Below are 24,475 nucleotides of genomic sequence, written 5' to 3'. Positions count from 1 at the left end.
GCAGAACCAGAACTACAGAAGCCCCTTCCCCATTCCCCTAAATCATTTCTGTGTCTTCTAACTCTGATATGCTGTGAATATGCCTTAACATGGGGATGGGGAGCTTGCCACTGCATGGAGTTCTATCAGAAAGAAGTTTCTAAGTAGGGGACAGAAGCTTCAGAGAAGGCTTAGACAAAGAGGTGCATCTGAACCAGCCTGCAAAAGACTGCTATCTGTAGGAACCAGTACAGTGCATCTGACTTCAGCAGAAGAAAATTCAGGATCATGGAGGCATTAACAGTAGTAGGAACAGCACAAGCAAAGGAAGGGTGAGGCTACAGGCCGTTGGGCAGAGCAGCAGCCATGGTGACCATGGGGAGAAGAGCAAAGGAGATGATAAGACAAGATTAGAAGAGCAAACCAGAATCTGTGCAGTGTTTCCAATGCTCCTGGATCGTTGGTTCTTTTTTTTTTTTTTTTTAATTGACTTCAAGGCCTTAAGACTTATAAATGGGAAAAGAAGATAAGGAAGGAGTGGGAGGAAAGGCAAGAATCTCTCTCCATTCTCAATGGGGGAAAAAAAAGCCTTGCTATAAAATGTATTACAGGAACACTTTCATTATGTAAAAGCCTATTTTGTTTTCATGTCATTCTTAGATTACATCATAGAGTGGCTGCAGCCGTCTCGTACCATATTATAAATAAATCACTAGCTTAATCATAGAATGAGCCAGGGCCCTAGATTTAAAAGGGAAATATTAGATCATTTTTAATAACTGATATAACTCAAGTCAGTCGCCATTGAAGCAGGGTGAGGTGATGTCATCCTAAAGAAGTCTGAAGAGGAACCAAAGACGGTCAGTGCTGGGCAGCCCCGGAGAAGCTTCCACTTACGAAGAGGTGGCTGATGGCAGCTGAGTGGAGCCCATCCTCTGGACCAGACCATTGTTGTCATTAAAAGCAACATTTACTTTTCAAGTACTGGTGCCCAAAAGTCCTTGCTCGTGAAACACATTTTGTGAATATTTTGTTCTCAGAGCTACTATAGTCCCAAATACCAGAAAATATGAGCACGTTACGATGTCTGTATTTATGTCTTGGGAGTCATTGAGCAAAAGTATAATCATGAAGGCTTCTGCGTATTCTGGGACAACACAAGCAAATGCTGCAGGTCTGGTCCAAGCCAACGGGACAGGGCAAAGGGGGGACAAAGCACAGAACCAAGAGTGATTTCCAGCACTTACAGCCTCTCATGGAGAGCACGGACTAATGTTTAGCGGGAACCAGCTATGCACTACGTATTGTACTCGGCAGGTACTCTGTGTACATTATGCTGCTTTATGAACACAAAAGAATCCGAGGCAGCTGCTATTTGCACCAGGTTTTCAAAGATGGAAACCAGTTTTAAAAACGATTAGGTGGCTTCAGTAAGATGAGGCAGCTAATACATGAGAATCTTCCTCTTCCAAATTCTGCTGTACCTTGTCAACCATCACCCCATCAAAACTATTTCCTGTTATGGACTTTCAGTAAAAATTAAGTAATAGACCAGCAACACTGTCAAAGCATTAATAGTGTAAAAAAAAAAAAATTGAGAATCAAAAAGGGTCATGGAGCTGGGGAGCAGTATTAACACTCTGGCCAGTGACAGTCTTCCTGACCCAAGCAGGCTTTCCTTCTTTTGGCTACAGGGCTACTAATGAGCTTGACCATAATTTTAAGTCTTCCATTGCCATTAATTTTTTAGGAATGTGAAGGATGACTCTAAGGGAACCTGCCATCTTCTATAAAATGGACTGCTGCACTTGGTTTTATACAAGACAGTTCAGTTGAAGGGAGCGGGGGGGGCAGATGCTCTAGGAAAGAACTTTCTGCCAGACAGAAGGTACTGGCTGAGGTTTTGTGTCTGATCCTGTCAGCCCCACAGCAATGTTTTGTATCAGCTCACTGTTCTTAATACAAATGTTATTCAAACTGCAGAGACACACTGAGCCAAGTAACACTGATTTATGCAACTTTTGGGGACACGACATGACCCAACAGAAGATGGAGGCCCTGAAATTTAACTAAAGGAACAAGCTGAAGGCTCAAGACTCCAAATTTCAACCTAATCTGTTTTTTGGGACAGAACAGAGGTGGCAAAAAGAAGAGGAAATATGCCAAGTACTGGTATAGACTGATTCTAAAGCAGAGGCGGTGCACAGAAAGTGGAAGAAAAGCTCTGGACCAGAGTCAAAGGAGCCTCAGTCAAAGGAGCGTCCCCTCTCTAGGTCTTGGCATCTCACCTGTACAGCAAAAGCTCAAGCAAAAACATTCAAGCACCTCTACCAAAGTAGCTCTAACTGCTAGGGAGGGTAAAAATGTGGAGGTTTGAGGGTACAGCATTCTTTGAAAACTTGTGTGCTTCCACTGAAAAGCCATGCATGCCGTGTTTGCATCCTGCACAGTCATAGATCACCACTTTTATTCAGATTTTAAATGGAGTTCTCTCCCAAAAGTCCTCAAGTAAGGCTGGCCCACAGAGGTGTGCTCAGTTTCTTCAGTGGTTCCATGTAACTCTTGCTCCCATCGTCTAATTTAGGGCATCTGTGTAGACAGCCCCTAAGACAGCCCCCTAGAATTCCATCTCCTGGTATTCATGCCCTTGTACAATCCCTCCCCTTGAGTGTGGGCTGGATTTAGTGACTTGCTTTGAGCAAACAGAATCAGGGAGAAGAAAGGGGTGCCATTTCCAGGATGAAGTTACAGAAAGGCTATGTGCTTGCATCTGAGGGATTCACTCTTGCTCACTTGCTTGGAGGGAAGGCTGCTGCCACGTTGTGATCTGCCCTATGGCAAGGCCTTGTGGCAAAAAAAATGAAGGCCGCCTTCAGCCCATTGCCAAGGAACTGAGGCCTCAGGTCAACAACCTATGAGGACCTAAACTGTGCCAGTGATTGTGAGTGAGCCTAGGGCTGGGTCCTCCCCAGCTGAGCCTTCAGATGAGACTACAGGCCAGCAGACACCTAGACTGCAACCTCGGGAGAGGCTATGAGCCTCCCATCTAAGCTGCTCCCAAGGCCTAAATCACAGACAGTGTGAGATTATAAATGGTCCTTGTGTAAGCACTAAATTTAGGGTTTGTTAGGCAGCAGTAGATAACAAAGATAGCAGCCCAGTAGGAGAGGCCCAGTCCTGGTCCCTACCAACTCCACCATTTTTCAGGAGGCCCCGGAAAGAGACTATAAGAGATTAGCTATCAGGAATTCTTGAGAGAAACCCCTGCCCGCCCTCCCTCACTGCTCTCAATGCAGAGATGCTTTCCCACTTGGTGACACATACTCAGGCATCCTCTGGCCACACAGAGAGGAACACAGAAATAATGTCAGTGCAGCTCGAAGTCAACATGACACTTCTGGCTGTAGCATGTTGACAGGAAATAAAATGGAGACGGAACCCCACCTGGAAGGTGAAAGACTCCTTACCTGCCCAACCATATTGTGCGATCAGCTACATAGGTTCAGAACCTGCCCAGCCTCAGTGGGCCAAGTGATGTCCACAGGAGTACCCTGCCAGCACTCTGAGCTTGTGCTATAAGTCTCCGTGGCTCACTCACTGGTTTTGAGATCAGATCTCCTCCTCCTGGAAACCTTTCTCAACAGTCTCAATTCTTCCCACCCTCCCAACCTTTCAAATAAGCCCCATGAGACCCAAGGCTAACTTACCTCCATTTTCCCAAGCATCCCTATGGGCCCTGAAACAGATTTGGTGATTAATAAATGTGTGCTGTAAACAATACCCTTCTTTCTAATGTGCTTTTCTTATGTGTATATCTCTCTCTCCAAGTAGTGTATAGGCTTCTCCAGGATAGGAACTGTGCCTAATTCACTGTAGTGTCCTAAAGATCTTGAGGTTTACTGACTTCCAGACAAACAGTAGATCAGGGCAGAGCACGAGCACACAGTCTATGAACCAGGGGTAGATATTTGGCAGCAATCTATCAAGGATTCATGGGGCCCCCAATCCATTAGGCATCAGAGCCCTTCTACCACACAGGAATCCAAGTAGGAGAACCTGAGAATTCCTCTGACCTCCCAGGGCTCTACACAACACAGAACAGAAGTATCTCCACTGTACTGAAGTCAGGAAGTAGAAGAATATGGAATTAGGAGGAAGGAAATGAGAGAGAAAGAGAGAGAGAGAAGAGAGCACTCTACCTCTGACTTTCATGGATAGCAAACATCTCCTACAAGACATCCCTGGGTTACAGAACAACCACAGGACCCTAGGTGGCTGGATGGGTTCCTGCTCAGACCCAGCAAGTCCTTTTGTATTTCTGAAGCAATAACATAAAAAGCAATGAAAGCTGGCTCAGCAGATGGTCACTCATGCCCAGAAACCACCTGACCGAGTAATTGTAGGGAGCCAAGACATTCACCTCCGGCGGAAGTGACCGTTGCTTTGCTTCCGGCACAGACTAATACCTGATCCTTCTAAGTATCAAAGAGGAAATATTAAAAATGAAAGCCCTTGGCTGCCGTCAACAATTGTACACTAGTATCAACAGGGGAAAATAATTTCCTTCCTGACTCCCACTGGGCTGGTGACGCCTAGAGCAGAAAGTTCTTGATTATCTAATCAAACAAAGCTAGAGTCAAACAGCTAGACTGTAATTTCTAAGGGATTTCTCAAGCATGGAGACTTCTTCAGTCTCCCAATTCTCCCACCTTCCACCTCCTGCTACCCTAGAGCAAAATCAAATATGCAAAGTAATAATAGTATACAATCTCATTTCAATTCCAACCATTACCATTAAGCAAGGTTCCAGATCTAGCTCCGTTCCAAGACTGAGGACAAATCAGTGTCCATCCGATGGTGACGTTGGGGTTGCAAGGTTGGAAGGAAGAACATACACTGAGCATATACCATGTAGCAGGCACCGTGCTGGGGACTACACCTTACATGGTCTCATTTTTCATTATATTCAAGATGAGCCATTAAACTAAAGAAGAACACAACTGTAATAATCTATCATGTACGTACCACACTGTATAGTCTGCAAAACAAGTCGGCATCTATCAACCCATGTGCTCTAAGCAAACATGGGAAGCACATAGAGCAATGGTTATCTTTCCTAATTCCCAGACCAGGGAAATGAAGGCAGGGGGACGTTGTTTTTCTGAGGGCGGGGGGCACATCTGATAACTGGCAGACCTCTGACACCCCACCCTGCTGTACTCACTGCCTTTCTATGCATTCACAAACTTCTTGAGCCATTCTGGCCCCAAAAGACTCATTCTGTCAGTCATTTGCTTCATTCTCATGGAGCCATGCAGCCAGCCTCATCTCTGCTAGATTTCCTAAAACTCCCCAACAGAGAATGGCCAAGGTCTGATGGAATGCTCTTGGAGAAAGGGACACTCACTACCTTTAGATTCATTCTTTCTATCCATGAAAATGCACTGTGCCCCTGTCATGTGCTAGAGATCCCAATGCCCTTGTGAACAAGAGATGCTGTCCCTCTTCTGACCAGGTTTTATGTTCACAAAGGCCATCATCACATGTGCCCTGCATCCTGCCCTCTCCAGTGGAGTCTCATTCCTATAACAGTTCCTGGTGAGAAATCACTTCTAGTCCTGAGAGCTTTCTTGTGTAGATAGTCCATCTGGCTAATGTCCCCTTCAGAGGACAAAGCAATAAAGTCCAACACTCTAGAGGAGGTCTGTGAGGAAGGGAGAAAGAAAGCTCACAATCACCCAAATAGCGTTAGATGGTGGTTCTCACCACCTCGTAGCAGAACCCAGATATTCTTTGAGGGACCGCTCTTCTATACCATGTAGCTGCCATGAAATTTGCGTGTGACTGTCATCAGACTCAATTCCAGAGGAGAGCCCAATGCACAGGCCATTTAGCACAGTCCCATCCTCTTGGCCTCAGTGACTGTGCAGGAATGCACAGTATGTAACCCAGGGCCATGGGGACCTGGTACAAAAGGCTCTTCCTCTTCCAGGCAAGAGGAGGCCTAGAGCCCAGGATGCAGCAGGAAGCCATCTCCTGACCACAGAGTGAAACATCCAAGGTTAAAGCCAACACAGAGAAGGCAGAGCAAGGAGTAGTAAGAGAGAAACAGAGCTGAGTCCTGGCCCCGAAGCCCACCTCACCACTGGATGTGCAGGTTTCCAGTACGATCCCTCATCCACCGTGTTCTAGAGGCCATACTCTATTTCACGCAGTCCCAGGCTGCACTGGCATTTTAGGAGACATGAGCCACTATTGGTTCACAATTAGCTTACGGACAACAAAAACTCCTGAGTGTCTTCCAGCTTCCTCCTGCTTATGTGCTCTCTCCCATTCTGTCATCACACACTGATGTGTGGTCGGTTGGTTGGTTTTTAATCCAAGTAAAAGTCTTCATATTAATCACAATTTCATTTTAAACACTGAAAAAACTCAGGAAGTATAGCAGGAAACAAAGATTCACATTTGATTCTTAAAGTGTATGCTCAGGGCAAAACATTCAAGACCATGCGTGAAATTTAATAAGCTAAGTAAGGTATTTAAGGATCGAAGCAGTAGTTGCCAGTCTTTTATCTTATGCAGATCTACTGGCACACAGAAGGTCAGTTGTTGTTTTAAGAGACACTGATTAAGAAAAGGTGACAAAATGTAACCATAAACTCTGTCACACTTTTAAATAAGGTTAGGTTTTATCAACCACTACAGCATCTGCTGTTTTGAAAAACTATACCATAAACGTGGCAAGGCATATTATTTACCCAGTATACAGCCAGTGCTTAGGACACACAGGGACAGGTCCTCGGAATGGAGATCTCAGATCTCAAATTCTAAATGGAAGCTTTTCCCAGAATTCTCTCATTGTTCTCCTCAGATCTCTGTCCAGCCAAGGGCAGCCCACACCGCTATTCTTTTCACCACTCCTATTTTCTAGAACATGATGTTCTCTTCTACCTGTGGAACTCAGAAGTATTTCAAAACTGAAGGGAAAGCTTCCCTTTGCTCGCGACCCCCCTTTCTAAGTATGGAATCGGATCCCAGTGGAACTCCAGCAGACCCTTAAGACAACAGGTCTCACCCTTTGCCTGAGCAAATCTAGCCTCCCCTACTACTTCAAAGGACTTTTGTGAAAATAAAATGAGATGGCAGAAGAAGTATCTCGTGTGGAGGTAAACAAGAATCACTCGACAATACAACTTTTCTTTCCTCACAAACGCCCATAACACTGTTCATTGACATCTTGATTTTGGTTCTTCAATTTCAAGAACCCTTCCCTCCATGCCAAAGGAGAAAGAAGGAAGCAAAACAATTATTGGCAATCCAAACTCATCACTACCCCCAATTTTCTTCCAATTTCTCTTCATGTTCCTTCCAAGAGCGGAGTCCTGCCTCTGCTTTGCCACACATTTTATGAGCATTGTTCTATTCTGTCCATTGTCAGTGAAATCAACTCAAGATCAAAAGAAAGAAGATTGTGTTTCCTCTCTAATTCTTACTCCATCCCGGCATCCAGTGCCCATGTGTTCAATGGAAACCATGGATTTTTTTAGACTCATTAAACATGGTCATTGTGTATAAAAGAAAAGTCTTCCGTTCTTCATAGGACTCACCAATTGAGGAAAAATACCTTCCCTCTGATGAGTGCCCAGGAAAACAATAAGAAAAGGCCTCAAACGAGAACCAGGTGAGTGGATTTTGTCTTCAGTTGTATTTCTGCGCTTCAATGTCTCCACCTGTGGAAAATGGGAGAGGGGGGGTTGCTTACAAATTCTAGGCTCTTGGGTACCTGAGTGTCTCAGTTGGTGAAGCAGCCAACTTTTGATTTCAACTTTTGATCTCAGCGTTCTTGGATCTCTCTCTCTCTCTCCGCCCGTCCCCCAACCCTCTCCCTAAAAATAAATAAATCTTTAAACACACACACACACACACACACACACCAAATCTCTAGGAACTTGCCAGCTTTAGAACTTTCCAGCTTTATGAACTAACTAGGCCATATGAGGAATAATGCCAGGTTTGAAGCCCGCAAATTTGATGGCTTCCCTCTCTACCTGCTAAGCCCCCAGTCAGCTTCTGGCACTTCTCTTGCACCAATCTGTCACAGAATCATTGAAAGGAGTTTTCAGGCAACCCAGCTCTTCTGAAAAACAACTTCATCATCATCGCAGTGGGGAAAGAGATCAATAGTTAGATATTCACACTTTAGCCAAGAAAAAATTAATAGCAAAATCTCAACGACAAAGATTGGGTGGCTAAGTGGTTGAGTGTCAGCTTTTGGCTCAGGCGGCTGTGATCCCGGGTTCCTGGGATCAAGTCCCGCATCGGGCTCCCCACAGGGAGCCAGCCTGCTTCTCCCTCTGCCTATGTCTCTGCCTCTGTCTCCCTGTCTCTCTCATGACTAAATAAATAAATCTTAAAAAAAAAAAAAAAAAAGGAAATGTTTCCAAACTCATTTTTTTTTAAAGATTTTACTGACACTCAACCACTGAGCCATCCAATCATCCCTGGGGACAAATTTCTAACTGTGGGACTGAGTGACCCCTCTGAACCTTAGTTTCCCTGTCTAAAAAAATGACAGCCAGTGAGCAACAGAGAGCTGGACAATCCTGACACTTCCAGGTAAGCCCTCATTACAAGTTTTATTTCATTAAGACTTATTACTATTTTGCTAAGGATTATGCAGTACATATTCCAAAAGACAAGTATTCCAAGGCAGTAGGCTGTTAAAAATGTGTGCTTTGTATATGCTGGAGGAATCCACATACCAGAAAAACCACTACTCCCATTTTCATTGTTGTCATTTTAAACATTATTTAACCAACCATGAAATTGATTTGTGTATATCATCTCATTCAGTCCTCAAATACTGCGATCGGCTCAAAGTTGGAAGGAACCTTAAAAATGGCCCACCTTAACTGTTCCAACTGACAAAGGGAAAAGCTGAGGCCAGAGTAAGGAGGTGGCCACTCCAGGAGCCACAGGTAGTGGCAGACAGCCCAGGGTTTGCTCCATGGACCCAGTTAGAGTCATATTGACAGAGGAGGACACCAAAACTCAATGGGCAGAGGGACTTGCCCCTGGTCACACAATCAGCTTTAGAACAAAACCCACAACTTCCACATCCAAGTCTCCGACCACCTACTGGAAGCTCTCGGTATGACCCAACAGGAAAAAGAAAGGAAGTCAGGAAAATGGTACATAATCAAGATGAGCCCAGCAAAGCAATGAGTTTCCTGAGACCCGATGGTCTTCAAGGACTTTAGAATTCTCAATGCCATTCCGCTGAAATGACTAAGGGATCATTTCCAACTTGCTGAGGAACGGAATTTGCAGAGGCAAACACCAGACCTGCAGACAGTACGATCTCATAGAAAACAAAAGATAGACACCACCCCCCTGCAAGCCCCTGGAAACCTAAGTCTCTCCTTGCGGAGGGAGATAGAAATCAGAGCGGTTTCTACAACAGCAGTAGAGGGCCCTGGACTTGCCAGATCTCTAAACTGGAAGGTGAGGCTCTCCACCTTGGCCTTAGGGCAATGTCTCACACACCTGGCAGCTTCCCTCCACACACAAATGACAGTGGTCTCCTCTTCCATAGTCGACTTCTCTTTTAATCATTTTTTTTTCTTCTCTTCCATAAAGAGAACAAGGAGTTTTGCTAAAGAACCACTGTGAAATGATTGAAGTTCCCATGCAAACAAACCATTAGCAGAGTTCAAATGCAATTTAAATTACCAGTTGTTAAAGTGCTCCTCAATTTCGTGGTAAGTTTCCAAGGAGAATTACATGCTATATACTATTTAATTGGTTGTTTTCTATTTTTTAACATCCATTTATCCCCCCCACCCTGATATTTCAGAAGTGTCTATAAAAGCTTCCCTTTAAAAAATTATACATTGTTGAATAGATTAAATCTAAAGATTGAAAAGTATCAGCGAAACAGCTGCAGGATTATGCAGCTCAGCAGAAATTGATGGTTTTGACACCACAAAACATGCAGAATTTTAAAATCTCAGGAGTCACCTTGGAATGCCCTCAGCTCCTTCCAGGTGAAGACACTGAGGTCCCAAAACGAAAAGGAGGACTTGGCTCCAAGTTCTCTGCCTGGTCAGTGACAGGCCCAAGATGACAGCCATGACTCCTAACCTCCGCCCTGTGTTTGGAGGAGATGATGGGAAATACTCAATGAATTTTATTTTCCACCCGTAATTTTTTTAGGAGAAATATGAAGCCGCCTTCAGATATACTCCTGACCTCAAAACCAGAGAGGGCCACGGCGAAGCTCTCTCCTAAGAGAAGAACAAGAAAAGGCTGATGAGTGATTAGTCAAAGGTGCTCAAAATGAGCAGATCCTTGGCAGGAACAGGAAAGACACTCTTCCAGATTAATGAAACAAGTTCTGGGATATCCACACTGCCAGTTTCCACTGCTCTATCTGGTCCGGAACCAGGAACTGCTCCTGCACAGAGAGGCTAAAGGATTCACAAAACAAAGGCAGGCCTCGTCGCGTCTGGAAAGGGAAAGGATTTCTAGAGGCTACCATGAGTACAGGATGAAGCTGAATGCTTTGATACAGGATTTGTGTAAATTATTTAACCTCCCTGAGCTCAAGGTCCCTGTCTGCCAAACAGCACTAATACCACCTACCCATCGGGGTCTAAGTAATCCTGCCCCGGGGATTCCAATTCCAGCACGCACTGCACAGAGCCCACACGCAGCATGCATTAATGCTCGGCCCCTTGGCTTCCAAGGTTTTCATAATTTCTCAAAGCTTATGATTCTGTGGCTCTAATTGATGCAGACTATAACTGACTCTTGTAAAAGTATGTATGGTCCCTAAGTGCGCTGTGTGGAAATCCATTTGTCATTCAAAAAATAAAATAAAACACGTGTGTGAAACCTTACATGTTCAAGCATTTTGCTTCAAAAGCAAACTTTTTTGGAACTTCTATTTTAAAATGGCCTTCAGTAAGACTTAAAATACAGAGAACACACTGAGAGTTGTCAGACAGGAGGGAGTGGGGTGATGGGCAACAATAGATGAAAGGGAAGAGAAGTATAAGCTTCCAGTAACGGAATGAGTAAGTCACAGAAGAAAAGGCACAGCATAGGGAATATAGTTAATGATATTGAAAGAGCGAGGTTTGGTGACAGATGGTAGTTGCACTTACGGTGAGCAAAGCATAACACATAAAGATGTTGAATCACTATATTATATACCTGAAACTAATGTAACACCGTGTGTCAACTGCACTCAAATTAAAGAAAAAAAAATCTAATGAAAAAAAAATGGCCTTCAAATCCAATTTATGAATCAAACAGGAATGAAAATCCCAATTTAAAGTCCAAAGCTCATTTAAACTTTCCATCAACCCTATAATAAGAACAATTTCCCAATTGTCCACTGAAGAAACGGAAGGTCAGAGAGGTCAGGCCACTGCCTGGGGTTTGGGGGATGACAAACAATAAAGCCAAAACCTGAACCCAAGTCCTCAGCACAAGCTCCACAACCCAGGTTTTATTACATTGCAGTTACAACTATACTCTGGACAGCTGTTCTGCTAAGGGCAGAAAATATGAAAAAACTCTTCCACTATTTTTACATTTTAAGGAGCTCTGGGGTAAAAAACAAAGCCTGAACCTTCAAACTAAAAAATGTTCACATTAGAAACAGAATCCTCCCTGACTTCCACCTTGCTCGATGTTCTTAAGTGAAATAAAAAACTCCAAGCCCTGGCACCAAGCAGACATCTGTTGGGTATGTGGGAAGCAGGCCTGAGAAAGGGTAACAGGGAGCTGATATCAGGCCAATTCAACAGAATTCCAGTGGCTGGGCTCATGATCAAACAAACCGCGGGTAACCCTAGAATGAGCTTCTCAACACCCCCTCTGGCGCAACTGTTAGCTGACACGATGTCATGTGCCCTGCATTCGCAGGTGCTCAAAACAGACATTTGCTAGCACCTCCTGTCCTTAATAAGGCACAGTGTATGGACCTAGCAGGTGGAGGTGCTGAGTCAGACTTGACTCTCAAAGAGCTCACAGGCTCACCAGGGACACGCTCAAATACATAAGACAGGATGAAGAGTGTGCAAAGCACAAGTATGTTCAATGTGGTTCTGAGAGTCTGAAAGAGCTCTCTCTGCAGATGACTTCTCAACTGAGCCTGAACACCCAAGAGGATTTCCATGAATGAGGAGAAGGAAAATAGGCCCAGGGAACACGATGTGCTCTAAAGGCCGTAAGGAGGAGTCCAGGGTATTCTTAGGGAAAGTGACTAATCTGGTGAGGCCAGAGGCAGAGCACAGAGGGATGTGGTGGGAGACAAGGCTGGAAAGGAATGCTGCGGCCAAGACATGAAGGACCTTGTGTGCCAGGCTAAAACACTTGGATCTTGAGACTCATGGCTACTACATTTTGGGAAATGATTTAAGAGAAAGTTAAATGGTAGAGCTACGCCTTCAAGAACTGAATCCCCTCCCATGGTCAGTTTCTAAGCACAGGCAGAGGATAGGGGTGTCTAAAGGACAGCTTCCTCCTCTGAAGGGACCCCTTCTCCGTGGCCCACAGAGAAGTCAGAGGAGGAGGTAGCTCTCAGTGGTGCCCCAAACCCACACTTCCATGGTATTCTGAAATTCCCACCCATGAAAGACCCAGAGAAGAAACCAAGACTACTATTCCAAGCAGGATTTCCACTGTCTTCAGCGAAATGCCAGCACTACCCAACTTGATGAATCAGAACACAGGCTGCACATAGGCTCCTGCCTCTTTCCTGTTACCAAGCAAGAGCCAGAGGCCTATCCAGCACACACTGTGTGTGCCCGAAGCTCTCTATCACAGTGCTCCTGGGCAGGCCTGGCACCATGTGACTGGGCTTCCAACTAGTAATGAGCTCGCACTGATGACACCAGTCAGGCCATATGGAATCTTTCCCTTAAAGAAGTCATTGTGGCAGGTCCCATTTGTTAAAGGCACAGGCAAGACATTTTTCCCTTCCTGCCCTTAAAGGAGCTCCCACTCTAGAAGGAGAGATAAGACATAAAGTAGGAAATGGTGTGTAACCAGAGAAGAAGCAAAGATAACAGTACAAATCCTCACAAAACTGCTGTGACTTGGTGTGATTATTTATACCCATTTGATGGATGAGGAGCCTCAGGCTCAAGCAGATTCACTGACCTGATGGATCACACATCTAGCAGTGTCATGGCCAATGAAGCTCTCATGCTCATCAACACCACAGTGTTATACTCTCTTGCCCCACAGCCACCCCACTGTGGTGTGAGTTAGCAGAAAAGAGAATAGAGAGATCCTTTCTGGTGTGAGACAGTGTGGATGGTGGAGAGTGGATGGTGATCAGAGGTCACCTCAATGAGAAGGTGGCATCTGTGCAGAAGTGCAGAGGGGGACCAGAAGTTCTCTGGATGAAGATGGGAGAGGTCACCTTAGGCTAAGGGAAGAGCATGAGCTAAAGCATGAAGGTGAGAAAAAGCAGGCTATGTCTGGAAAATGGCAGGGAACGTGGCTGTCTTAGGGATGAGTGAGCCAAAGCCTCAAGGAAATTCACAACAGGCAGGCATTATGTCTGGCTATGATGAGCTGGATACTGCGGGCGGGAGTTTTTACTCCTCAATGGCAAAAATCAATAAATTTACATTCAGGTACATACAGCTGAATATACTAGGAAAATAATAAATGTTTCAAACAGAACTGTGGCAAGGTTTCAGCCTACTTGGGATTCTGTACTTTAGTGCTAAGGCCACACACACTAGCCTTCCGGGATCTGGGCCAGGGTCAGGAATAATGGACCTTTAGGGTCTTCCGATCGATGCACAGAGGAACACTGGACTTTGGAAGGTTACAATTTCTGTACCTCTTTTTGTAGATTCTGACCTTCTTGCAAAAAAGAGTCCCTACAGCTCATTAAATGAATTCCAGGCCCTGGCTGGAGCACAAGTACCCTGCCTGGTGAACAGAACATGGAGAACAGGACAGGGGCCCTATGAGAATCACAAAAATTCTAAGCTTGATTCTTGGATTCTCCACAAATGAACTATGGAACCCTGAGCAAGTCACTTCCTTTTAATGAAGTTAAATGTCTTCAGTTGTAAAATGGAAACAATCATACTTATATAGCTAGGTTCTGGTGAGAATTAACAATTAATTTGTGAGATTAAATATAAGGCTATGTGTTTCTACATGCAGCCTGACATGTTGAGAATAGGTACTCCCCCTGAAAGCCACCATGATGATAGGGGTGGTATAAAAACGGCGCAATCCTCCTGGTGAAGTATCTAAATCTGGAGTTGTCAACAATTTTCCCCCTGTTGAAAATTGATCTGTATTCCCCAGGCAAGTCATTACATCTTTTTGTGCCAAATTGTTTTCATCTTTTAAATGACCCAGTAATCCCACTTTGGGCAATATACATAAGGGAATAATCCAAAAGGAAAAAAGAAGGCAATTTGTTCAGAGATGTTATTCATAGTGCTATTTCTAGCTCTTTACATATCCCTCTATTATAGCACTTATCTCACTGTGCTGTAATTATGCACTCCCCTTCCATACGCCTCCAAATTATCTTTGAATCAATCCCCAGCACCTAGCACAATGCCTGGCATACAGTAAGAACTCAATAAATGTTTGTTGACTAAATGAATGGGTAATATGAAAGAAATTTTAAAAGAAATTCAAATGAGCAAAAACAAAACTGTTTTTAAGAGATAATGTTCAAGAGTTTTAAAAAAAATTGGTAATACAGTCTGCAAAACATTTGAAGAGAAGTATGTGAAGAAGCCTCAGGAGTGAATTTTAGGTTTAGATTATGATCTCTGAGCATCCCCAGGCTCAGGCCCAGTACAGTATAAGACTGGCATGAGAGGGCGCCTGGGTGGCTCAGTGGTTGAGTATATGCCTTCAGCTCAGGTCATAATCCTGGGCTCCTGAGATCGAGTCCCATATCGGGCTCCCCACAGGGTGCCTGCTTCTCCCTCTGCCTATGCCTCTGCCTCTCTCTCTTTGTATCTCGAATGAATGAATGAATGAATGAATGAATGAATGAATAAATAAATAAATGAGAAAGACTGGCATGAGATATCCAGAGGCACGAGGTTCCATGCAGAGTCACTTCGGCCTGGTGGTGAGGAAGCACAAGGCTCAGCTAGGAATCTTAGATTCCCAGCCTGACTCAGACACAGCCTCACATTGACCAAATCATCTGACTTCTTTTTTTTATTTATTTATTATTTGTTTTGAGAGAGAGAGAACATACATGTGGCAGGTGGGGAGGCAGCAGGGTAGGGAGAGAAAATGTGAAGCAGTAGCACTGAGCGTAGAGCCTGACATGAACCTTAGGATCGAGACCTAAGCCAAAACCAAGAGTTGGATGCCCAGGCACCCCTGGTGGCTCAGCGGTTTAGCGCCACCTTCAGCCCAGGGCCTGATCTTGGAGACCCGGGATCAAGTCCCACATCGGGCTCCTTGTATGGGGCCTGCTTCTCCCTCTATCTGTGTCTCTGCCTCTCTCTTTCTGTGTCTCTCATTAATACATAAAATCTTAAAAAAAAAAAAAAAGTCAGATGCCCAACCAACTGAGCCATCCAGGCACCCCCAAATTATCTAACTTCTATGACACCAGTTTCTCCATGCCACTGAAAAATGGAGGGTTTACAGGAAAGTCCAGCACATTAGAAAGAATTATAGAGGGGAAGGCAAGGGCCAGGAGGTGTGAAATCAAACATAAATGAAAGAGGAGGTCTAGGAGGTACCCCTGGACCAGCGTTCTCAAGTCCCAGCTCTTCTGGGCTCCCACTGAACCTTCCAGAGCCATCTTACAGGGTGGTTGAAGGCTCTTCACCAGAGAATCTGCAGGAGGAAGGAATCCCTGCAAAAGCAGACAACATATCAAGGAGAAACAATATGTTAAATGTGGCCCACAAAATCAACATCACTCTGAATGTTCTGTATGCTTGGTGGGAAAGAATGTTTTATACAAATACCCAGGGAGAGCAGAGGAAGCGTCACGTTCTTCAGGGCTTATTTTGGGGCGTTCCAGCAGCTCTCAGCCAGGAAGTCAGAGGCAGGAAGCCACTGCCCTCTGTTCCCTGGCCAGAAGTTCGTTAGAAACTGAAGCAGGGAGCACACAGGCTCCTTAGTCTGAATCAGCTGCAAGTCCATGCACCCCCACTACATATTGTCACCTCCATCAGGGTCTCCCAGATACCTGCCCATTGACCTTGATGCTTCTCTGAAGGAAACTATACTTGACTTCCTGTAGACAATCTCTCCAAAACCAAGTCGCTTCTCTCTGGCCCCACTTCTACTGCCCTAATCAAAGTTACCACCTCCCACCTGATTCTAGCAAGGGTCTCCTAACTTCCTTGCTTCTACCCTTGCCTCCCCAACTTGCAATCCAGGCAGAATGATGCTTGTCAAACACTCAGATGCTTCCCATCACCCCTACACTCAGGTCAAGCCCCTCCTCCAGCTTACTTAAACACAGCAGCCCTTGCCCTGCCCTCCTACCATGCTTTTCTTCCCTCTGCAGCCCACTACCTCTGAGCACTCTGGCCTCCATCTGTTCCTCAAGCACAAACTCATTCTCACTCCACAGCCTTGGCACTGACAGTGGCCCCTGCACCTCTACATGGTTCTCCCCTCTGATTTTTGCATGGCTGGCTCCTCGTCATTCAGATCTCAGCTTAAATATCACCTCCCAGATCCCTTCCCGCATTCACTCACATCTGAGTGCCCCGTGTGAATCTTCCTAAGTGTTACTTATCATTCCCTATTTACGTGTTCATTTATTACCTGCCTCCTCCACACACCTCTACTAGAATGTAAGCTTCAAGGAATCATTGTTCTATCTGTCTTTTTCTTCACTCCAAACCTGATGCTGGATCAGTGCCCAGAACAGTATGAAGCACCTAAGTGGGAATCCAATAAACATTTAATAAAATTAGATGAATACATGTCACCAGTGAAAGAAACTGTACAGATCGCTAAAGGGCAAGTTGCCCGGCACTATGGACAACGTCTAGGCTTTGGAGTCAGATATGGATCCCTGATGCTCACAACTCAGGAGCTGTAGGACTTTAAGCAAGTTTTCCCATTTCTCTAGAACTTACTTTTCTCAGGTAAAATGGGCATAACAGCACCTGCAGGGTGCCAGGAGAATAGAAGGATCAATCACGTAGAAAGCCTCATGTGGGCTCAGCACAGATGGAATGTGTGCCATTGTGAACAACCAGCCCATCTTCCAGGTGGGAAAAATGAGGCCCAGAAGGGGCCCATCATCGCCCAAGTGAAACACTGAGTTAGCAACATACCAGGTCAGAAAATCACATCTGCAGTGTCTATCCACTGCTCTGCAGACCAGCTCTTCCATAGACCCAATATTATGTCACCAATTTATACGTTCCGTCTTATTCCATAAGGGAGCTGAAGTACCTAACAAAGACGCATATAGTTTGCGGATTTTTTACAAGTAAGAAACTGGGGAGGGAGATGGAAAAATAAGGTGAAAGGAAGAGACAAAGATTATAAACGAGAAGAGCCATACATCTCCTACCATTTTCCAGAGGTGGGCTTCACATGTGGCTCCAGAGATGGACAGAAGATGGAGAGAAATGTGTACATGTGGCCCTTTGGAACACCTGGTTACTGACATGTCACAGCCAGGTGTGAGGAGGTAACACCATCCAGTTAAGAATCACCCTAGTCTGTCCCACTCTTCGAACTAAAACCAAATATCGGCTTCCTCCTGACCCCATGTGCTCTGACGTCACACTACCTGGGTTCAACTCCTAGCTCCACTGCTAGCTGCGTGACTCTGGGCGACTTAACCCCTCAAAGCCTCGGGCTCCTCCTCTCTAAAATGGAGAGGATCAACAATAGTTCCTAAGTGGATCAACAAACTATGGTGTGTACATATATGATTCTGACACATGCCACAGCATGGATGATGCTTGCAGACGTGACATGAAGCGAAATAAGGCAGTCACAAAAGGACCCACACTGTATGATTCCACTTCAGGCGAGGTGCCGAGGGTAGTCAGTCATGGATGCAGAAGGGAGAGAATGGTGGTTGTCAAGATCTAGGGGAAAGAGGAGGGGGAGCTAGTGTTTAACCGCTGCTAAATCTCAGTTTTGCAGAATGAAAGGAGTTCTGCAGGCTGGTTGCAGGGTAGGTGACTGCACTTAACACTACTGAGCTATACACATCAAAATGTGCAGATGGTAAATGTTACGTGTGTCTTACCAAAATGTAAAATAAAGTAAAAAAAAAAAAAATTAGCACCTACTCACAGGTAGCAGTAATGGTGACTCAGTGATTTAGATCAAGTAGTAACTCTGTGATTTAGATCAAGCCCACTGCCTGGCACCCAGAAAGCAATCAATTCATGTCAGTTCTCCTTCTTAACAGTACCAGCATGCACACCTGCACCAGCAGCCCTAACCTCGTAGGGAGCCCCTGCATGTCCCCACCACAGCTAGGAAACATCCCAAGCCTTCCTTCTTCAAGCAGCCTCCTCCCAACCAGTGAGCGGGGCTTCCAAGAAGCCCAATCATAGTCACGGAGCAGGCGACATGCTGTGTGCAGGTTCCAGGGGTCCTGAGCTTCCCCGGTGCTTCAGAGCAGCCTAGGGAGCTGGCTGCGCTCCCTTCAACACTAGACAGACATAGGTCTCAGAGCACTTTCTTGCACTGTTACGATCTGTCACCTAATGCCACTGGCATGAAAGTGCTTCCCCAAGACACACCTCCACCATCTTCCCTCGGCTGGAGAATAGGAACCCCAGGTTAACCAGAAACCAAACTGACTACAGAGAATGCTCATGGCCACGTGATATCGGGTGGACTGTAAGAGAGGGTGGTGCCCTCTTAGTCTCTCTGAAAAGTTGCCATGGTATCGAAGAAGGCAAAGAAGTGTGTGTATGTGTTTAGCAGTGTGTGTCTGTGGGTGTGTCTACAAGTATGTATCTGCATGTGTCTGTGTCTACGAGTGTCTGTGTCTGTGCATGTCTGTGTGTCTGTATGTGCCTGTCTGTGTCTGTCTATGAGTGTGTATCTGTGTGTATCTATGTGTGTCTGTGTGTCTGTGTATAAAATCCCTTCAGAGTCTGGCTCACCTTTCAATGGGAATGACACCCCCAAATTCTGGCAGCCTCAAGCAAGAAGAGGGATAGAAGCTAAGATGGAAAGCCCAACTCAGTTTCTTTCATGGCCCGTGCATAATTTCCATCGCCTGAGAGAAACCGAAATAAGGGCCTCCACTATTAAGTTCTGCATCTTGGACAAGCTCTCATCTCCTTCCAGGAAAGAAAACGATACAGGCAGCAAAGCAGATCAGAAGGCAGCAACTCACACTCAAACAACATTCGCATGACAGGGAGCAGAACAAAAGTAAGTAGAAACCGAAAAAGGGAAAAAAAAAAGAAAAATTTTACAAGTAACAAATTCAGGCGTCTGAGCCCGTGAACAGGATAGACAGAGGTCTGAACTGGGAGAACTAGGTGCTAGCTCTCCATCTCACCAATCAGATCAGTAAGTGTGGGCCACTCTGGCATCCCGGTCCCAATTTCCTCATCTGCAAAATGGGCACATTTTCTCCACCTCTGCCTACGGAGACAGCTGAAGTGTAGGAGGAGGAGGAAGGATCCGAGAGCCACAAGACCAGGATTCTAATCCCAACTAATCAGCCCTGTACCCACAGGACGAGTTAGCCATGCTACCTGGGCCTCCACTGCTCACCATCGTGCTGCACACCGAGGCAGACCAACCCAGCCACCTCTGAGGCTCCGTCCAGCTCTAACAGTCCATCAGCCCACACAACGTCCTGCACACTGGGTGTCTATTCCAGGCTGAGGAGACCGTGCAAATGCTGCATATGTAACAATATTTTTATGCTCTTAAGGCCAACCATAACTCTGCTTTTCAAGCTAAAACTATCCCTCCCCAAGCGTCCACAAACATCCTTCTGGCTTCTGGCTCTAGCCCTAGCAATCAGACAGGCAACAACACTCCCAAATTACCTTTCTACCCAACTCTGGCCAGGCCTCAGGTGGGAGGAAATATCTGTCTCATTTTTTTCTTAACGTACAAATAGAATTTCCCCTCAGGCAGAGTCCGTCTCTAAATCCCACTGTGAGAAGCTCTCCCCTGGGAAAGCAGCTGTCCACACCCCGAAATAAAGTGGCCAGCGCTCCCAGCAACATGTCCCATCGCCATGCAAGCCTTCAGGGCTGCGAGCCCCAGGTCGGAGCAGAAATGCCATTCTCTCTATCAATGATGATGTACTCACGCGAGTCAGGCCCCACAGGCAGCTGGCCCTCCGCTGGCCCTCACTCCCTCTCACACACCCTGAGTCCCACTGCAAGGAGGTGGTCCCAAGGCCCGAGGGGAACAGCACTGAGACACTCTCTCTTCAGCTTCCAGAACAAGGGGCAAAGGAATGGAGGGGACGGGGGGTGGGGGGTGGGGGGACGGGGGCCACTTTGTTTCTGGAAACAAGAATTCAAATCCTGCTTTGCCTAAACCCTGAGTCACCTCCTTCCCTTCCAATAGATCAGTGTGGTGGGTAAACATTTCCATATATGGAGAAGCAGGCTAGAGGATGTCAGAAAAATCACCCTTCTCTCCTCTGGCACTTGAGGAACATGCCCCCACTTATGACAATTCCTTACTCCGAGTAAATGATTAACCCCGAAAGAAGTAGAGTCTCAACTGCTCCATAGGCTGTCCTGTCACAGGAAAAAGGCTCCCCAGCCCAAACAAGGAAGGGACTGGTTTGAAAGGCTTTAAGTGCACCTGAGGAATGGGGCCATCTAGAATGCAATGACATTTATGGAGTCAATCTATTAATTCAGAGGAAGGGTGTGGCATCCGGGGGGGGGAGGGGAGATGTACTTGAAGAGGCCACCTAGGATCCAGTCCATGGTTCTTCTGATGGCAGACAAGATGGCAGACGAGCCCCAAAACAATCCCCACCCTTGACACCCTGACTCCCTTGGGCCAAGAATCCTCCTGGGAACTTCGTTTTGCATGAGTTATTCACAGGACAGACACCAGGAGGGAAACCCCAGAATAAAACCAGACTTTCAGGGCAGCCCGGGTGGCTCAGCGGTTTAGCGCCTGCCTTCGGCCCAGGGCGTGATCCTGGGGACCCGAGTTCGAGTCCCACATCGGGCTCCCTGCGTGGAGCCTGCTTCTCCCTCTGCCTGTGTCTCTGCCTCTCTCTCTCTCTCTGTGTCTCTCATGAATAAATAAATAAAATCTTAAAAATAAAATAAAAATAAAATAAAAATAAACCAGACTTTCAGGAGAACATTGCTGGGGTGGGAGGAGGAGGGTTGAATGCCCAATTTAATTTGTAAGATTACTTCTAATCAGAAGGTCCCGAGAAGTGTTTGATAACTCAACTGGACCAGTAAAGTCAGTCAGGAATGAATCTGGTCTACAATGACTTCTAGCGAAAGAGAAAGGAGGGAGATGGGGTGCTGGGGAGGAGGGGTCTGCTCAGAGAAGGCAATCCGTGTCTCGGCTTCCCAGTGGTTCTATTTCTTACAGTGATCTTGTTCTACTGTTGGCTGTAAAGGCTTTTTCTAGGTCACGTGAGCCATTTTTCAGAATCCCTGGCCTGCACGAGTCTGCTAGTTTTCATGCCCAGGGAATCTTCAAGCAGTAAACAGCACTGCTCAGGGAGCCAGGGCACCCAAGCCCTAAGCCCAGGTGAGCTACTCCTTTAGATTTTGGAGAAATCAGTTCTCCTTTTGTAGCTTATAGTCTGTCATCTACAAACTGGGTAGACAGCCCGAAACTGTCCAACTATGTCCTCTAAAAGCATCTTCTACTTGGTCTGCCCAAACAGGCATGACACATTTATCCTGATTACTTGCTTTATATTTTTGCAAGCATGCCATAAATACCTGCAAAACAGAAAACATGTCTCGTTTATTGCATGTTTACAAAACGAACACGAATATAAGTGGCCATTAAATGAAGCAGGGAAACAGGGTCAAAGAACCTTCCATAACATGCCAGAATCAGAACTCAGTACAGAATTTCTGCCACTGCAATACTCCCAAGAGGTTCAAGAGGCAGGTCTGAAGAGGGTAAAGGGCTGGTCCTCTGTTATAACTGACTAGACACGGAGACATGTGACTTGGTGGTTCCGCAGAAAGACTGCCATCCCGTCAGGAGCTCAGAGTCCTTTCCAATACTCCAACAGGAACATATCAGCAGAGGAAAAAGACATTCCATGGAAAACAGCTGCCCACAGAATGGCCTGGAAACTCTGAAAACCAAAGAGTAAGCAGACTATAGGGATAGGTATGAAAAGAGTTTCTATTTGCCCTCCATTTTGCAAAATAGCATTTGGAGACCAGTTTCCATATCCACAAAGCGGCCTTGCATTCCCTAATGTATGTGTGCCTCTCGTCCTCGTGACCACTGAAAGCCATTGGCTCTGGGATCTTGAAAGGACAGAAGACCATAAATGCCACCAAACCCAATGCCTCCCTGGTTATAAGCCCTTCCATGGTGTCCCTGAAGTCTCCAGGGAGGTGATGATCCTTATCTCCTACTGCTGCCAATTGCATCTTTCCAAAGGAAAGTTCTTCCTTATATGGAAACAAAATCTGGCTCCTGGCTTTCAACCTCCTGCCCCTCACTCTGCCTCTTCCAACCATATGAACAACCTATATGTGTTTCACTGCCTTGGAATTTCTGTACGTGAGTATAGAGTATGGATTTCTGTAGGTGAGTATGTACGAAGCTGCCAAGATGTCAACCCTCGGGCATGCTGGCCGTTTCCTGACCCTATCGCACCGCTAACTCCCAAAGCATTTGTTGCCAACTTGAAATCCATCGTTTGGGGTTTTTCCAGGAAGTGTTACTACTAAGCAACCCATTCTGCACATGGACCGCTGGCCCTGTGGACTCCTAAGAAGTACCCCATTAAATCCCAGCCACTGAGGCTTAAGGAGAAAGACCTTTGAGACCCATTCTTTGGCCCCCTTTACCCCTCCCCATACCACATTCCCACCCTTTGTGGATGAAGCTCAGGGACACAGATCCCATTCCCAGCTCCCCAATCCTGCTCCCCTGTCCTGCCAGACCTAAAACTGTCTCCAGCATACAAGGTTGTTCCAAGGAACATTAAGAGAGAGTTCTGCAGGAAAAAAGGGCTTTGCCAGCTCAAGAGCTCTCAGAATACTAACTCTGGGAAACGAACCAGGGGTGGTGGAAGGGGAGGTAGGTGGGGGGTGGGGGTGACTGGGTGACGGGCACTGAGGTGGGCACTTGTCGGGATGAGCACTGGGTATTATTCTATATGTTGGCAAATTGAACACCAATAAAAAATAAATTTATAAAAATAAAAAAAAGAAAAAGAAAAAAATTTTTTTAAAAAGAGCTCTCAGAATAACAAAGCAGCCTGCAGGCAGGATGGCAGGGCCAGCGTGCTGGCCACAGGGCTGGGAGCTCATGATCCTTGACACTCAGGCACCATTCTGGACACCACTGTCTTTACAAAATGGCAGGGGAAGGAAGGATGTTCTGATGGCACGATTTGGATTCAAGGTACATGCAGCAGTGATGCCTCAGGTTAGCAGCACGCTTTACCTGGTAACGAATGCTTTCCCAGACAGTCTCCTTTAATCCCTACTGGCACCTCCAGTGGGAGTATGATACCCAATTTCATGACAGGAAAGAGAAGGCTCAGAGAGCTTAAGTATATTCCCAAGGTCACCCCACCAGTAAGTAATAAAAGAAACACTGGTTTAGAAGTTAGACTACTTGAGATTCCAGTTCCAACTCAGCTGCATACTAACCGTGTGACCTCTGGCCAACTGTTTAACTTTTCTAAACCTCAGTTTCTACACCTGAAAATTAGAGATTTAAATAGCCTTTCTGTCTCCTCTCAGAGCAGTTATGAGGATCAAATGAGATAATGAGAGTTAAAACCCTCTGGAAAACGGGAAGGCGGTCCAAAAGTGTAAGGGATTATTGTGTGATTACTGGTAAATGACTGTGCATTCCATTACAAATACAAAAAAGCAGTGAGGTCATTCTCAAGACAAAGAAACATTAAGGCTCTGGGAATGAAAGGGAAATGATTTGATGTTCTACAGGGTTCTGTCTCGATGCCTCTCACTGGCAGCTGAAGCCCAGCATCCACTGTCAGATTTTCAGCCGCCAAGTCACATGTGTCTACAGGACTGCTCAAGACAAGGCTCCCTTTTCAGCGACAGGAGAATGCCAGCCCAAAGAGAGGTAACAGAGAGGGACGTAGGAAAGACCCCCGGAGATTCTCAGTTCCGGAAACATGCCCTGTGATGTTCTCCTTGGAGAAGTTGTTAGAAACACAGGCTCCAGTCTTTCTGCCATAAGCCCATGGGGAAATAACATACAGTAATGAGCTATTTACCAGAGAGCACTAAGGAAGCTCTCAAGCATGAACCAACCAAGGGCACGGGATATTTCAAGATGCAGATACCAAAAA

The 24,475-nt window shown here is 45.8% G+C and overlaps 1 protein-coding gene and 1 long non-coding RNA gene across 9 annotated transcripts in view; one reads left to right on the top strand and one right to left on the bottom strand.

Moving 5' to 3' along the window:
* LPP (LIM domain containing preferred translocation partner in lipoma) overlaps positions 1–24,475 on the bottom strand; it is a 670,528-nt gene that overhangs the window by 595,453 nt on the left and 50,600 nt on the right. Inside the window, exon 3 of one of the 8 annotated variants that reach the window (XM_072807809.1) lies at positions 7,587–7,709. The exons of 5 other annotated variants lie outside the window; for them this stretch is intronic. The gene's annotated coding sequence lies outside the window, so the exon portion shown is untranslated. Of the gene's footprint in view, positions 1–6,737; positions 6,808–7,586; positions 7,710–24,475 lie in introns of those variants that run through there. 2 more of the 8 variants (XM_072807802.1, XM_072807803.1) reach the window with 2 other exon arrangements.
* LOC140622187 (uncharacterized) lies at positions 6,852–10,867 on the top strand. Its single transcript, XR_012021921.1, has 3 exons — positions 6,852–7,660; positions 9,619–9,740; positions 10,195–10,867. It is a non-coding gene; the product is annotated as an uncharacterized lncRNA (long non-coding RNA).

This window comes from Canis lupus, chromosome 31, assembly GCF_048164855.1.
Source record: "Canis lupus baileyi chromosome 31, mCanLup2.hap1, whole genome shotgun sequence".
Classification (NCBI taxonomy): Eukaryota; Metazoa; Chordata; class Mammalia; order Carnivora; family Canidae; genus Canis; species Canis lupus.
Note: the sequence above shows the minus strand (reverse complement) of the source record. Positions and strands in the feature narration are given on the sequence as shown.